Source organism: Leuciscus leuciscus (assembly GCF_965113295.1).
Source record: "Leuciscus leuciscus genome assembly, chromosome: 20".
In the NCBI taxonomy this organism is placed as follows: Eukaryota; Metazoa; Chordata; class Actinopteri; order Cypriniformes; family Leuciscidae; genus Leuciscus; species Leuciscus leuciscus.
The window spans coordinates 25,326,634-25,343,501 of record NC_138744.1 but is presented as its reverse complement, the minus strand read 5'-3'; the positions used below and the strand labels follow the sequence as shown (position 1 = coordinate 25,343,501).

The following is a 16,868-nucleotide window of genomic DNA, read 5'->3' as shown; positions in this document are numbered from 1 at the left end:
ATTTTTTTTATTTTTTTTAAACTGTGTGTGTGTGTGATTTTGGTTGGGTGACAGTTGTAGGTTACAGTTTGACAAGAGTTTATAGTTTGACAAAAGCACAATGTTGTGTTTTATTGCGAGTGTACACAAATATAAGGAAACACTTTGCAGTTTGAATGATATCCTGTATGACAGAGTATGTTTTTATGTCTCCATTGTTCGATTGAGCCACACACACACACACCAACAACAACAACAACAACAACAACAACAACGACATATTGTGCATTCCAGCATTGCAATCTTGACATCGCAGCCTGTTCATTATAGCCTTAATAATAAAATAGTCAACCTAACATATAAAAACACTGCTCTGTTTAAATATTCAGTAGTACAATTCATACTATTCACAGCAATCACCGCTCAACTGTGACGTTTCCAAGCACATTTTTGCGCATGTGAAGAGGATAATTTTTCCCTTCAATATTGGAACGTGAGTTAAAGCTGCCTTCGGCAACATTTTTTTGATCATATTCAGTGTAATCGACACTATAATCCGACAGAACAACATAAATAAGGTGGTTTTAGAAAAAAACCCGAGCTTCTAACTCCACCTGGAGCGTGTTATTTGTTTTGCAAAAATCCAGCGCTCCCGCTTCATCAGGTCCAATCAGCGCAGGGGGGTGAGAGATCTGACTGTCAATCACAGGTCGTGCACACGCCACAGATCCCCCCTCACTCGCGCACGTTAATATCACATGCACACGCCACGCCTGAAGTTCGCCTGGAGATTGCATGAAGCGTGATGGCGGAGAGAAAATCTACTAACAAGCTTCCAATTCCTCGGTTATTGCTATCTATGGATAGATTAGCCAGGGCAGCCTATCTCCGAGTCCATGGTGTTGATAGATGCTGAAGAGATGGACGCGTTCACAGAAAATCAGGTTCACACGCACAGTGACGCACTGACGAGCACGACCTCGATGGGAGGGTGCTCGCTGGTAGTGGGGAGGGGCATGAGAGTTGTAAACATTCAAAATTTTGGCTAATCGACCCAATCTGCCAGACTTGCCGACGGCAGCTTTAAGTACAAAGCCTATAATAAACAATAGTTTAGCATCCAAAAAATTTAATAATATATATATATATATATATATATTATTATTATTATATGTATAATAATAATATATATTAAAAATAGGGGAAAAAAGAATATATATATATATATATATATATATATATATACAAACACTTAAAAAAAATATATATATATATGTATATATATATATATATATATATGTTCATTAATTCATATATCTATATCTATCTATCTATCTATCTATATATATGTGTGTGTATATATATATATATATATATATATATCTTTTTTTTTTTTAGTGACAAGACAGAGACTACTACTTGTCTGATATATATATATATATATATATATATAGCTGCGAGCAGCGATGGAGGGCCCAAGCCGGTGACACCGCCACCCCGGTGCCTTTAGTGTAACTAAAGGCACCAGGGTGGCGGTGCCACCGGCTTGGGCCCGCAATCGCTGCTCGCAGCTATATATATATATATATATTTAGGGCCCAAGCCCTGAAAGGGCGAAGGCCCTATTGTTTTCGGTAGAATTATTTATTATTATTCTTCTTATTCTTATTTTTCTGTCAACCTTTCGGGCACTTTTGAGACCCTTAACGTGCTCGAAAACTCTTGAAACTTTGCACACGGGTCAGAACCCGCGGCCATCAGGGCCGGGCTGAAGCTGGTACCCGGGCGTGGCAGGGGGGCTCGACAGCGCCCCCTTGAACGGGGTCCGAAAACTTGGTCCATAAATCAGACACGCTTGCATGTAATAATATGAAACTCGGTACACATATAGATCTCATCGGGCCGAACAACTTTCGTACTTTTACTTTTTACGCCAGCCCAACAGGAAGTCGGCTATTATGGGTTGTTTGGAAACGCATGCTGTGGAATTTAATGTACTCCTCCTAGGGAATTCATCCATTCGCCTCCAAACTCAGTCAGCATGAAGTCAAGACATTGAGGATGCTAAATTGCGGACAGATTTTTGATATCTCGAACGGTTTGGCCGTGGCGAGGACACGAATTGATGGCGAATAATGGAAACAGGAAGTGTGTTATAACTTCTGCATACATTAACTGATCTTGATTAAACTTCAGCAGTGTGTTCGTTGTAAGAGGCCGATCACATGGATGTGACTATTGTGAGTCAAAGTTATAGCACCACCAACTGGCAGCAGGAAGTGTGTCCCTTTCAAAATGCTTTGAAATCACCCTCTTATTTTTACCCGATTTGCTTCAAAGTTTATGTGTATAATGTAAACACACGGCAGATGTAGACCTGTGAAAGGATTTTTGATATCTTTAATACTGTTGCCATGGCAACGCTTCAAACTTTAATATTCTTTTTTGATGCTTTTGAGACTCTTAACATACTTGAAATTGGATGAAACTCGACAGACACATCACATTTATTAGCCCGTAGACATGTGCAAAGTTTCAGAAACGGGCGTGGTGAGGGGCTCAGTAGCGCCACCTTTAGTCATAAGTGGGGGCTTAGTTTTAAGTAGAGTCACAAAAATCGTTATGTATATTGTTCTCATCAAGCCGGACAACTTTCTAATTTATAGTCATAAGCTGTGACCAACAGGAAGTGAGATATTTTGGTTTGAATGTGATTTTTTGGAGAATTCTCTCCCTCTCTCTCTCTGCCTCTGCGTCTCTGTGTGTGTGAGGGGTGGGGGGATTTGTCTTTTGAGTGAGATTTGTTTAAAATTCCTGTTTTTCAAGGTTTCAGGGGCTTTTGGGGCCTTAAACGTGCTCGAAAACTCCTGAAACTTTGCACACAGGTCAGAACGTGCGGCCATCAGGGCCGGGCTGAAGCTGGTACCCGGGCGTGGCAGGGGGGCTCAACAGCGCCCCCTGGAACGGGATCCGAACACTTGTCCATAAATCAAACACACTTGCATGTAATGATATGAAACTCGGTACACATATAGATCTCATCGGGCCGAACAACTTTCGTGCTCTAAGTTTTACGCCAGCCCAACAGGAAGTCGGCTATTATGGGTTGTTTGGAAAACGCTTGCTGTGGAATGCGAAGTACTCCTCCTAGAGAATTCATCCAATCCCCACCAAACTCGGTGTGCATGAAGTCAAGACATTGAGGATTCTAAATTGCGGACGGATTTTTGATATCTCGAACGGTTTGGCCGTGGCGAGGAAACGAATTTATGGCGAGAAAAGAGAAACACGAAGTGGAATAACTTCTGCATACATTAACTGATCTTGATGAAACTTCAGCAGTGTGTTCGTGGTAAGAGGCCGATCAGATGGATGTAACTATTGTGAGTCAAAGTTATAGCGCCACCAACTGGCAGCAGGAAGTGTGTCACTTTCAACATGCTTTTGACAAAAGTGGGCGGGTTAGTTTTAACTACAGTAAAAAAAAAATAGTTTGTATATTGTACTCATCAAGCCGGACAACTTTCTAATTTACATTCATTAGCTCCGGCCATCAGGAAGTCAGATATTTTGGTTTGAATGTGGATTTCTTTGCAAAATCAGCCTCTGAATTTTTACCCAGTCCTGCTAAGTGGTTTATTTTATTCACACCAAACTTTTTCAACATGATGAAAATACATTAAAGATGCTAAATTGTGAACGGATATTGAATATCTCAAACGGTTTTGATATGGCGAGGGATTAAAGTAATGTCAAAAAAGGAATCAGAAAACATCTCATATCTTCTACAAATGTAATTATACACCGTTTATTTTTATATAAAATTATACAAATATTAGAACTAAACCCATTTTATTCTGTTTTTGCAATTCAAGAAGTATAAAAAAAGTTAAAAACAGGCTATTTAGTGCTATTTGGTTCAACAAAAAAGCAAACATAGGGCTATTCTGCCCTCTTGTGTCCAAAAGGATATACAAATAGTATATTAAACTTTTTACTAGGTAGGCCTATATTGTATTTAAATAAAAATGTATTAGGTATATGACTGTGAGGATATTTTCCCATCGGTTAATCGACGTGTGACACGAGCGGGTGCTTTTAAATCGCTAATATAAAAGTGAAAGTAAAATTCGGACGTCCGCACGGACATTGATAATGGTGCACACACGTTGGAAAGAATGATACTTTTAAACATAACACTAAACCGCCATTAGGTGTCGCCAGGCGACCGTCTTAATGAGCGAGTCATTGATTCATTCATTCAAACGATTCGTTCGAATGACTGAGTCATTCATGATTGAGACAGATGTTTATGGATTGATCATTGAATCTTTGAGTCAACCGATTCGTTCAAAATGCTGAATCATTCAGTAATGAGAAAACAAGTTGCCGTGAGATGCGCGCACATATATATATATATATATATATATATATATATATATATATATATATAAATATAGCTGCGAGCAGCGATGGAGGGCCAAAGCCGGCGGCACCGCCACCCCGGTGCCTTTAGGTAACTAAAGGCACCGGGGTTGCGGTGCCACCGGCTTGGGCCCGCAATCGCTGCTCGCAGCTATATTTAGGGCCCGAGCACCGATGGTGTGAGGACCCTCTTGGAATTGCTCTGTTTATTATTATTATTCTTCTCCGCATTTAATTGCATTTTTGAGGGCCTAAACATGCTCGAAAACTCACAAAACTTTGCACACGCGTCAGAACTGGCGAAAATTTACATCTGATATAGGTTTCAGAATTGGACGGGGCAAAATGGCTCGATAGCGCCACCTATAAAAGTTCAACGGAGTGCGCCTCCCGCAACGTTCCACGTACGTGCACGAAATTCGGTACATACATGTAATCACCTAATACCTACAAAAAAGTCTCTTGGAGCATAGCCCTAAACACAACAGGAAGTCAGCCATTTTGAACTTCCTCTCAGATTTTTGTGCAGTTTTTGCCATTTTCATGCCTCGTACTTTAACGAACTCCTCCTACAGTTTTAATCTGATCATCTTCAAATTTGGTGAGTGTAATCTTAAGGCCTTTGCGACGTTAAATTGCGAAGATCTTGAGTTTTCGTCGAAGGGCGGGTCCTCGGCGGCCTGACAAATTTCGATGTTTCGCCATGAAACAGGAAGTTGCTGTAACTCAGGCATGGAATGTCCAATCTGCCCCGAACTTCACACGTTTGATAAGCGTTCTGTCCTGAACACATGACCATGCTCATATTCAGTTATAGTCATAGCGCCACCTGCTGGCAACAGGAAGTGACATGTTTAACACTGTTATGGACTCCTAATAACATATAAAAAAGTGCCAGCAAGTGCTAAACATGCTAACAACATACTAGAAGCATGCTAAAACATGCTAGCAAACTCTTAGCTAAGTGCTAAAGCATGCTATTTTTGCAATTAAATAGGAATTTGCTGTAACTCAGGCATGGAATGTCCAATCTGCCCCAAACTTCACACTTTTGATAATCGTTCTGTCCTGAACACATCTACATGAGAATATTCAGTTATAGTAATAGCGCCACCTACTGGTAACAGGAAGTGTCATGTTTAACACGTTGATGCCATTCTAGCAACATGTTAAAAATGCCATTGACTTCTAAACATGCTAGAAACATGTTAAAACATGCTAGCAATACTTAGCTAAGTGCTAAAGCATGCTAATTCAATGAAACAGGATGTTGTTGTTACTCAAGAAGGCAATGTCCAATCTGCGCCAAACTTCACACTTTTGATAAGCGTTCTGTCCTGGACACATGACCATGCTCATATTCAGTTACAGTCATAGCGCCACCTGCTGGCAACAGGAAGTGACATGTTAAACACTGTTGTGGACTCCTAATAACATATAAAAAAGTTCCAGCATGTGCTAAACATGCTAACAACATACTAGAAACATGTTAAAACATGCTAGCAAACACTTAGCTTAGTGCTTAAGCATGCTAATACTGCAATTAAATAGGAATTTGCTGAAACACAGGCACGGAATGTCCAGTCTGCCCCAAACGTCACACGTTTGATAAGAGTCATGGCCTGAACACATCTACATGAGAATATTCAGTTATAGTAATAGCGCCACCTACTGGTAACAGGAAGTGTCATGTTTAACACGTTGATGCCGTTCTAGCAACATGTTAAAAATGCCATTGACTTCTAAACATGCTAGAAACATGTTAAAACATGCTAGCAAAACTTAGCTAAGTGCTAAAGCATGTTAATTCAATGAAACAGGATGTTGTTGTTACTCAAGAAGGCAATGTCCAATCTGCGCCAAACTTCACTCTTTTGATAAGCGTTCTGTCCTGAACACATGACCATGCTCATATTCAGTTACAGTCATAGCGCCACCTGCTGGCAACAGGAAGTGACATGTTAAACACTGTTGTGGACTCCTAATAACATATAAAAAAGTTCCAGCATGTGCTAAACATGCTAACAACATACTAGAAACATGTTAAAAAATGCTAGCAAACACTTAGCTTAGTGCTAAAGCATGCTAATACTGCAATTAAATAGGAATTTGCTGTAACACAGGCACGGAATGTCCAGTCTGCCCCAAACTTCACACGTTTGATAAGAGTCATGGCCTGAACACATCTACATGAGAATATTCAGTTATAGTAATAGTGCCACCTACTGGTAACAGGAAGTGTCATGTTTAACACGTTGATGCCGTTCTAGCAACATGTTAAAAATACCATTGACTTCTAAACATGCTAGAAACATGTTAAAACATGCTAGCAATACTAAGCTAAGTGCTAAAGCATGCTAATATAATGAAACAGGATGTTGTTGTTACTCAAGAAGGCAATGTCCAATCTGCGCCAAACTTCACACTTTTGATAAGCGTTCTGTCTTGAACACATGACAATGCTCATATTCAGTTACAGTCAATGCGCCACCTGCTGGCAACAGGAAGTGACATGTTAAACACTGTTGTGGACTCCTAATAACATATAAAAAAAAATGCCAGTAGGTGCTTAACATCCTACCAACATACTAGAAACATGCTAAAACATACTAGTAAACACTATAAGTACTAAACCATACTATTACTACAATTAAATATGAATTTGCTGTAACTCAAACATACAATATCCAATCTGCCCCAAACTTCACATACTTGATAAAAGTCCTGCACTGAACACATCTACAAAGCAATATTCAGATATATAACCCCACCTACTGCCAACAGAAACTGAACTGGTTAACACAGTAATGCAGTACTAACCACATACCTATTGTGTACTAAGCATGCTAAAAACATACTAAACATGCTAGCAACTACTATATACTGTATACCTCCTTAAATGCACATTGCCCAACCATGCTCTGTCTTCCTAAAGCCAACGAGTGACGATGGCACGGGTGCGAGGGCCCTTTCATCGCTGCTTGCAGCTTTAATTATTCTTATTCTTATTTTTCTGTCAACCTTTCGGGCACTTTTGAGACCCTTAACGTGCTCGAAAACTCTTGAAACTTTGCACACGGGTCAGAACCCGTGGCCATCAGGGCCGGGCTGAAGCTGGTACCCGGGCGTGGCAGGGGGGCTCGACAGCGCCCCCTTGAACGGGGTCCGAAAACTTGGTCCATAAATCAGACACGCTTGCATGTAATAATATGAAACTCGGTACACATATAGATCTCATCGGGCCGAACAACTTTCGTACTTTTACTTTTTACGCCAGCCCAACAGGAAGTCGGCTATTATGGGTTGTTTGGAAACGCATGCTGTGGAATTTAATGTACTCCTCCTAGGGAATTCATCCATTCGCCTCCAAACTCAGTCAGGATGAAGTCAAGACATTGAGGATGCTAAATTGCGGACAGATTTTTGATATCTCGAACGGTTTGGCCGTGGCGAGGACACGAATTGATGGCGAATAATGGAAACAGGAAGTGTGTTATAACTTCTGCATACATTAACTGATCTTGATTAAACTTCAGCAGTGTGTTCGTGGTAAGAGGCCGATCACATGGATGTGACTATTGTGAGTCAAAGTTATAGCGCCACCAACTGGCAGCAGGAAGTGTGTCCCTTTCAAAATGCTTTGAAATCACCCTCTTATTTTTACCCGATTTGCTTCAAAGTTTATGTGTATAATGTAAACACACGGCAGATGTAGACCTGTGAAAGGATTTTTGATATCTTTAATACTGTTGCCATGGCAACGCTTCAAACTTTAATATTCTTTTTTGATGCTTTTGAGACTCTTAACATACTTGAAATTGGATGAAACTCGACAGACACATCACATTTATTAGCCCGTAGACATGTGCAAAGTTTCAGAAACGGGCGTGGTGAGGGGCTCAGTAGCGCCACCTTTAGTCATAAGTGGAGGGGTTAGTTTTATCAACAACAACAAAACTTGGTATGTGTATTGTTCTCATCAAGACGGACAACTTTCTAATTTACATTAACGATCTCCGACCAACAGGAAGAGAGATATTTTGGTTTGAATGTGGATTTTCTGAAGAATTTTCTCTCCCTCTCTCTGTGTCTCTGTGTGTGTGAGGGGAGGGGGGATTTGACTATTGCTTTTATATTGTTAATCAAGGTTTCAGGGGCTTTTGGGGTCCTTAACGTGCTCAAAAACTCTTGAAACTTTACATACAAGTCGGAACCCCCTGCCATCAGGGACGGGTTGAAGCTGGTACCCGGGCGTGGCAGGGGGGCTCAACAGCGCCCCCTTGAACGGGGTCCCAAAACTTGGTCCATAGATCAAACACGCTTGCATGAATTAATTTGAAACTCGGTACACATATAGATATCATCGGGCCGAACAACTTTCCCCCGGTCAAGTTTTACGCCAGCCCAACAGGAAGTCGGCTATTATGGGTTGTTTGGAAAACGCTTGCTGTGGAATGCGAAGTACTCCTCCTAGAGAATTCATCCAATCCCCACCAACCTCGGTGTGCATGAAGTCAAGACATTGAGGATTCTAAATTGCGGACGGATTTTTGATATCTCGAACGGTTTGGCCGTGGCGAGGAAACGAATTTATGGCGAGAAAAGAGAAACACGAAGTGGAATAACTTCTGCATACATTAACTGATCTTGATGAAACTTCAGCAGTGTGTTCGTGGTAAGAGGCCGATCAGATGGATGTAACTATTGTGAGTCAAAGTTATAGCGCCACCAACTGGCAGCAGGAAGTGTGTCACTTTCAACATGCTTTTGACAAAAGTGGGGGGGTTAGTTTTAACTACAGTAAAAAAAAAATTGTTTGTATATTGTACTCATCAAGCCGGACAACTTTCTAATTTACATTCATTAGCTCCGGCCATCAGGAAGTCAGATATTTTGGTCTGAATGTGGATTTTTTTGCTAAATCAGCCTCTGAATTTTTAGCCACTCCTCTTAAACTATTTATTTTATTCCCACCAAACTTTTTCAACATGATGAAAATACATTAAATATGCTAAATTGTGAACGGATAATAAATATCTCAAACGGTTTTGCTATGGCGAGGGATTAATGTCCAAAAAGGAAACACTAAAAAGCCTCAAATCTTCTAAAAATGTAATTATATACCATTTATTTCTATATAAAAGTATACAAATATTACAACTAAACCCATTTTTTTCTGTTTTTAAAAAGAATTTTATTCTAATTTTATTCTAAAATTAAAAACAGTAAAGTAAAAAAAAAAAAAAAGTCATGCATAGGGCTATTCTGCCCTCTTGTGTCCAAAAGGACATCAAAATAGTTATACAACTTTTTACTAGGTAGGCCAATATTGTATTTAAATATACATTTATTAGGTATGTGTCTGAGGATATTTTCCCACCGGTTAATCGACGTGTGACACGAGCGGGTGCTTTTAAATGGTTTTGATATGGCGAGGGATTAAAGTAATGTCAAAAAAGGAATCAGAAAACATCTCATATCTTCTACAAATGTAATTATACACCGTTTATTTTTATATAAAATTATACAAATATTAGAACTAAACCCATTTTATTCTGTTTTTGCAATTCAAGAAGTATAAAAAAGTTAAAAACAGGCTATTTAGTGCTATTTGGTTCAACAAAAAAAGCAAATATAGGGCTATTCTGCCCTCTTGTGTCCAAAAGGACATCAAAATAGTATATAAAACTTTTTACCAGGTAGGCCAATATTGTATTTAAATATACATTTATTAGGTATGTGTCTGAGGATATTTTCCCACCGGTTAATCGACGTGTGACACGAGCGGGTGCTTTTAAATGGTTTTGATATGGCGAGGGATTAAAGTAATGTCAAAAAAGGAATCAGAAAACATCTCATATCTTCTACAAATGTAATTAAACACCGTTTATTTTTATATAAAATTATACAAATATTAGAACTAAACCCATTTTATTCTGTTTTTGCAATTCAAGAAGTATAAAAAAGTTAAAAACAGGCTATTTAGTGCTATTTGGTTAAAAAAAAAAAGCAAATATAGGGCTATTCTGCCCTCTTGTGTCCAAAAGGACATCAAAATAGTATATAAAACTTTTTACCAGGTAGGCCAATATTGTATTTAAATATACATTTATTAGGTATGTGTCTGAGGATATTTTCCCACCGGTTAATCGACGTGTGACACGAGCGGGTGCTTTTAAATTGATAATATAAATGTGAAAGAAAAATACGGACGTCCGCACGGACATTGATAATGTTGCACACACAAATCACACACACGTTGGAAAGAATGATACTTTTAAACATAACACTAAACCGCCATTAAGTGTCGCCAGGCGACCGTCTTAATGAGTGAGTCATTGATTCATTCGTTCAAACGATTCATTTGAATGACTGAGTCATTCATGATTAAGACATATGTTTATGGATTGATAATTCAATCTTTGAGTCAACCGATTCGTTCAAAATGCTGAATCATTCAGAAATGAGAAAACACATTGCTGAGAGATGCACGTGATGATTCTGCTGTGATCTTTTTGTTTAACTATTTTCGCTGCTGAAACAGAAAAAAAACAGTCAATATTGCATCTAAAATGTAAGTGACTTGATTGTAACTGTTTTTTAACCTGTTGTATGAAATCAATGTCACAGTTTCAATCGTGATTGTATTCAGGAAACAGCCTTCTCGTCAAGTGAGGTTGCTTAACTGTTATAAAATATATCAAAACTCCATATTTATCATTTTTATAGTCAGTAAGTTGTTAACTGAGTTTGTTTTTTTGTGTGCTGATCTCATTTGTTTACATTTCTCCTGGAGAAGCTGCATGAGCCTCAGCAGCGCAACCTTGTTACCATTGATCAACTGATTACTGGTAATCCATTTATTAACAACTGTTGATTGCAACCTAAAATGAATGTAATAAAATTAGAATAATCTCTCGTTTTAGTGATTCCCAAGTTATTTTTTTGTCATTGACGTTCTAATCAGGCTACTCTGGTCGGGCAAGTAAAATTCTCTTTCAGGTTGGCCTATTGTATTTATATATAAATATATTAGGGATGTGACTGTGGGAACATTTTCCCACCGGTTAATCGATGTGTGACATCGCTGGGGGCTTTTGAATCGGTAACTTAAAAACGAAAGTAAAATATGTTCGTCCGCACGGACATTGATAATGGTGCAGAGCGAGCGCATTGCAATCTTGATATCGCAGTCTGTTCATTATAGCCTTTATAAAATATAATAATAAAATAGTCAACCTAACATATAAAAATTACACTGCTCTGAATAGTATGAATTGTACTGACTATTTAAACACAGTAATCACCGCTAAACTGTGATGTTTCCAAGCACATATTTGCGCATGTGAAGAGGATAATTTTTCCCTTCAATAGTGGAACGTGAGTGAAGTACAAAGCCTATAATAAACAAATGTTTAGCATCCAAATAATGTTTTTGTTTTTTTTGTTATATATATTTATATATATATATATATATATATATATATATATATATATATATATATATATATATATATATATATATAAATATAGCTGCGAGCAGCGATGGAGGGCCCAAGCCGGTGAAACCGCCACCCCGGTGCCTTTAGTGTAACTAAAGGCACCAGGGTGGCGGTGCCACCGGCTTGGGCCCGCAATCGCTGCTCGCAGCTATATTTATTATTATTCTTCTTCTTATTCTTATTTTTCTGTCAACCTTTCGGGCACTTTTGAGACCCTTAACGTGCTCGAAAACTCTTGAAACTTTGCACACGGGTCAGAACCCGCGGCCATCAGGGCCGGGCTGAAGCTGGTACCCGGGTGTGGCAGGGGGGCTCGACAGCGCCCCCTTGAACGGGGTCCGAAAACTTGGTCCATAATTCAGACACGCTTGCATGTAATAATATGAAACTTGGTACACATATAGATCTCATCGGGCCGAACAACTTTCGTACTTTTACTTTTTACGCCAGCCCAACAGGAAGTCGGCTATTATGGGTTGTTTGGAAACGCATGCTGTGGAATTTAATGTACTCCTCCTAGGGAATTCATCCATTCGCCTCCAAACTCAGTCAGCATGAAGTCAAGACATTGAGGATGCTAAATTGCGGACAGATTTTTTATATCTCGAACGGTTTGGCCGTGGCGAGGACACGAATTGATGGCGAATAATGGAAACAGGAAGTGTGTTATAACTTCTGCATACATTAACTGATCTTGATTAAACTTCAGCAGTGTGTTCGTTGTAAGAGGCCGATCACATGGATGTGACTATTGTGAGTCAAAGTTATAGCGCCACCAACTGGCAGCAGGAAGTGTGTCCCTTTCAAAATGCTTTGAAATCACCCTCTTATTTTTACCCGATTTGCTTCAAAGTTTATGTGTATAATGTAAACACACAGCAGATGTAGACCTGTGAAAGGATTTTTGATATCTTTAATACTGTTGCCATGGCAACGCTTCAAACTTTAATATTCTTTTTTGATGCTTTTGAGACTCTTAACATACTTGAAATTGGATGAAACTCGACAGACACATCACATTTATTAGCCCGTAGACATGTGCAAAGTTTCAGAAACGGGCGTGGTGAGGGGCTCAGTAGCGCCACCTTTAGTCATAAGTGGGGGCTTAGTTTTAAGTAGAGTCACAAAAATCGTTATGTATATTGTTCTCATCAAGCCGGACAACTTTCTAATTTATAGTCATAAGCTGTGACCAACAGGAAGTGAGATATTTTGGTTTGAATGTGATTTTTTGGAGAATTCTCTCCCTCTCTCTCTCTGCCTCTGCGTCTCTGTGTGTGTGAGGGGTGGGGGGATTTGTCTTTTGAGTGAGATTTGTTTAAAATTCCTGTTTTTCAAGGTTTCAGGGGCTTTTGGGGCCTTAAACGTGCTCGAAAACTCTTGAAACTTTGCACACAGGTCAGAACGTGCGGCCATCAGGGCCGGGCTGAAGCTGGTACCCGGGCGTGGCAGGGGGGCTCAACAGCGCCCCCTGGAACGGGATCCGAACACTTGTCCATAAATCAAACACACTTGCATGTAATTATATGAAACTCGGTACACATATAGATCTCATCGGGCCGAACAACTTTCGTTCTCTAAGTTTTACGCCAGCCCAACAGGAAGTCGGCTATTATGGGTTGTTTGGAAAACGCTTGCTGTGGAATGCGAAGTACTCCTCCTAGAGAATTCATCCAATCCCCACCAAACTCGGTGTGCATGAAGTCAAGACATTGAGGATTCTAAATTGCGGACGGATTTTTGATATCTCGAACGGTTTGGCCGTGGCGAGAAAACGAATTTATGGCGAGAAAAGAGAAACACGAAGTGGAATAACTTCTGCATACATTAACTGATCTTGATGAAACTTCAGCAGTGTGTTCGTGGTAAGAGGCCGATCAGATGGATGTAACTATTGTGAGTCAAAGTTATAGCGCCACCAACTGGCAGCAGGAAGTGTGTCACTTTCAACATGCTTTTGACAAAAGTGGGCGGGTTAGTTTTAACTACAGTAAAAAAAAAATTGTTTGTATATTGTACTCATCAAGCCGGACAACTTTCTAATTTACATTCATTAGCTCCGGCCATCAGGAAGTCAGATATTTTGGTCTGAATGTGGATTTTTTTGCAAAATCATCCTCTGAATTTTTAGCCACTCCTCTTAAACTATTTATTTTATTCCCACCAAACTTTTTCAACATGATGAAAATACCTTAAAGATTCTAAATTATGAACGGATATTGAATATCTCAAACGGTTTTGATATGGCGAGGGATTAAAGTAATGTCAAAAAAGGAATCAGAAAACATCTCATATCTTCTACAAATGTAATTATACACCGTTTATTTTTATATCAAAGTATACAAATATTAGAACTAAACCCATTTTATTCTGTTATTCTGTTTTGCAATTCAAGAAGTATAAAAAAAGTTAAAAACAGGCTATTTAGTGCTATTTGGTTCAACAAAAAAGCAAACATAGGGCTATACTGCCCTCTTGTGTCCAAAAGGATATCAAAATAGTATATAAAACGTTTTACTAGGTAGGCCTATTGTATTTAAATATAAATGTATTAGGTATATGACTGTGAGGATATTTTCCCATCGGTTAATCGACGTGTGACACGAGCGGGTGCTTTTAAATCGCTAATATAAAAGTGAAAGTAAAAAACGGACGTCCGCACTGACATTGATAATGGTGCACGTTGGAAAGAATGATACTTTTAAACATAACACTAAACCGCCATTAGGTGTCGCCAGGCGACCATCTTAATGAGCGAGTCATTGATTCATTCGTTCAAACGATTCATTCGAATGACTGAGTCATTCATGATTGAGACAGATGTTTATGGATTGACCATTGAATCTTTGAGTCAACCGATTCGTTTCAAAATGCTGAATCATTCAGTAATGAGAAAACAAGTTGCTGTGAGATGCGCGATGGTTCGGCTGTGATCTTTGTTTAACTATTTATGCTGCTGAAACAGAACAAAAACAGTCAATATTGCATCTAAAATGTAAGTGACTTAATTGTAACTGTTTATTAACCTGTTGTATGAAATCAATGTCACAGTTTCAATCGTGATTATATTCAGGAAATAGTAGCCTACTCGTCAAGTGAGGTTGCTTAACTCTGTTATAAAATATATAAAAACTCCATATTTGTAATTTTTATAGTCAGTATGTTGTTAACTGGGTTGCTTTTTTGTGTGCTGCGCACATTTGTTTACATTTCTCCTGGAGAAGCTGCATGAGCCTCAGCAGGGCAACCTTGTTACCATTGATCAGTAATACATTTATTATTAACTGCTGATTGGAACTTAAAATGAATGTAATGAAATTAGAATAATCTCTCGTTTTAGTGATTCCCAAGTTATTTTTTTTTGTTCTTGACGTTCTAATCAGGCTTTACTCTGGTCGGGCAAGTAAAATTCTCTTTCAGGTAGGCCTATTGTATTTATATATAAATATATTAGGGATGTGACTGTGATAACATTTTCCCACCTATGGAAGTAGGAATAAACTAATACATTTTATTTATGTTTTTATGTGTCCACTGTTCAACTGCAACCGCGTCACACACACACACACACATTCCAGAATTGCAATCTTGTCATCGCAGCCTGTTCAGTATAGCCCTAATACAATATAATAATAAAAATAGTCAACATAACATATACGAATTACACTGCTCTGTTTAAATAGTAAGTAGTACAATTTGTACCATTCACAGTAAGCAGAGCTCCACTGTGATGTTTCCAAGCACATTTTTGCGCGTGTGAAGAGGATGATTTTTTCCATCGATATTGGAACACGAGTGAAGTACAAAGCCTATAATAAAGAATAGTTTAGCATCCAAATACATCACAACTGTTGAAACGTTTTGATTCTAATGATAGGGTTACGTGAGCCCAACACTTACTTTCGTTTTTTGTGTGTGTGTGTGTGTGTATATATATATATATAGAGAGATATAGATATAGATATATATATATATATATATATATATATATATATATATATATATATATATATATATATGTGTGTGTGTGTGTGTGTGTGTGTGTGTATATATATATATATATAAATATAGCTGCGAGCAGCGATGGAGGGCCAAAGCCGGCGGCACCGCCACCCCGGTGCCTTTAGGTAACTAAAGGCACCGGGGTTGCGGTGCCACCGGCTTGGGCCCGCAATCGCTGCTCGCAGCTATATTTATATATTTATATATATATATATATATATATATATATATATATATTTTATTATTATTATTCTTCTTATTCTTATTTTTCTGTCAACCTTTCGGGCACTTTTGAGACCCTTAACGTGCTCGAAAACTCTTGAAACTTTGCACACGGGTCAGAACCCGCGGCCATCAGGGCCGGGCTGAAGCTGGTACCCGGGTGTGGCAGGGGGGCTCGACAGCGCCCCCTTGAACGGGGTCCGAAAACTTGGTCCATAATTCAGACACGCTTGCATGTAATAATATGAAACTTGGTACACATATAGATCTCATCGGGCCGAACAACTTTCGTACTTTTACTTTTTACGCCAGCCCAACAGGAAGTCGGCTATTATGGGTTGTTTGGAAACGCATGCTGTGGAATTTAATGTACTCCTCCTAGGGAATTCATCCATTCGCCTCCAAACTCAGTCAGCATGAAGTCAAGACATTGAGGATGCTAAATTGCGGACAGATTTTTGATATCTCGAACGGTTTGGCCGTGGCGAGGACACGAATTGATGGCGAATAATGGAAACAGGAAGTGTGTTATAACTTCTGCATACATTAACTGATCTTGATTAAACTTCAGCAGTGTGTTCGTTGTAAGTGGCCGATCACATGGATGTGACTATTGTGAGTCAAAGTTATAGCGCCACCAACTGGCAGCAGGAAGTGTGTCACTTTCAAAATGCTTTGAAATCACCCTCTTATTTTTACCCGATTTGCTTCAAACTTTATGTGTATACTGTAAACACA

General features: G+C 39.0%; 1 long non-coding RNA gene across 1 annotated transcript in view; it reads left to right on the top strand.

Moving 5' to 3' along the window:
* Positions 1 to 223: 223 nt before the first annotated feature.
* The window catches only part of LOC309484288, a 223,615-nt gene continuing 206,970 nt past the window's right edge, over positions 224 to 16,868 (top strand). Inside the window, exon 1 of the long non-coding RNA XR_014200824.1 lies at positions 224 to 262. This is a non-coding gene — a long non-coding RNA (uncharacterized lncRNA). The remainder of the gene's footprint in view (positions 263 to 16,868) is intronic.